The following is a 1,038-nucleotide window of genomic DNA, read 5'->3' as shown; positions in this document are numbered from 1 at the left end:
TTTACGCAAAATGTTGAAACATAGCCGGCAGATTGCCGGAATAGCTGCGAAAGAATAGACCTGCGTGCCATATAATAGAGATAGAAAGAGATACAGATCTAAATTGAAAAAAATCGACGCCGCTTAAAAACTTTGTAAAAAACATTCAGCGATAAATTGATAAAGCTTGTTAAAATTCATTCCACAGAAGGACACTGTTAAGGACCTTTACTGCACATATGAGTTCATTTGACCTTAATCAAATTCAAACGAAGCTTAAGTTTTTAAAGTGCAAAAGTCATTTTATTGAGGGAGGTAAGTCACGTATGATCAAAATCTAATCACGCAAATAACCTAAAAACTTTCGCTAGAGCGAGTGAGAAATGACGTCACGCGCGCAAATGCCGTTAGTGAGAGGAAGAAGTCATTCAGAAAATTTGAGTCATTTTCAGCTTTGCTGTGTGAACAAATGTAAAACGAAAAAAGAGCGTCAGACGACGAAACAAAAAAAAACCAAGAGCACCGCAATATAGCTACGCTCAGCTTAAAGCTTCGCAGCTATAGCAAGAAGAACTAAGGTAAAGCGAGACAAATTTTTAATAGGCGAAGTAGAAAAAATAGGAGCGCTATAATAGCCGGCTGAAAAGATGAGGGCGGCGATTAAACATAAACTGACTAACCTGGGATATTTGCTATCGAACCACAGGTAGGTCCAATTAATTAGAGGCTGCAGCCTAGATAATTTCTTTCTGGGTGCAAAAAAGTCTGAACAGGGAGGGATTCGAACCACCGACCTCCGGAGTTCTCGAGAGACGAATCAAACACTCGGCTGTCGCGCTCTTGTTCATTCAAATTCCTTTATAAATTGCCTTGTTCATTCCGGCAATTGCCTTTATTTTAGCAATTAGCTATTTCTGAGTGAGCATATAAGATCACTCAAAAATGAGGAATAAAAACGTGAACAATCACTGGAGAAGTCAGAGAACGTTGTAGAACAAAAACATAAACATAACCGACTAACGTCGGGCGAATTGCTCTCAAACGACCGGCGAGCGGTTG

This window comes from Convolutriloba macropyga, chromosome 1 (assembly GCF_964194025.1).
Source record: "Convolutriloba macropyga chromosome 1, txConMacr16.3, whole genome shotgun sequence".
NCBI lineage: Eukaryota > Metazoa > Xenacoelomorpha > Acoela > Convolutidae > Convolutriloba > Convolutriloba macropyga.
This window is presented reverse-complemented; position numbering follows the sequence as displayed.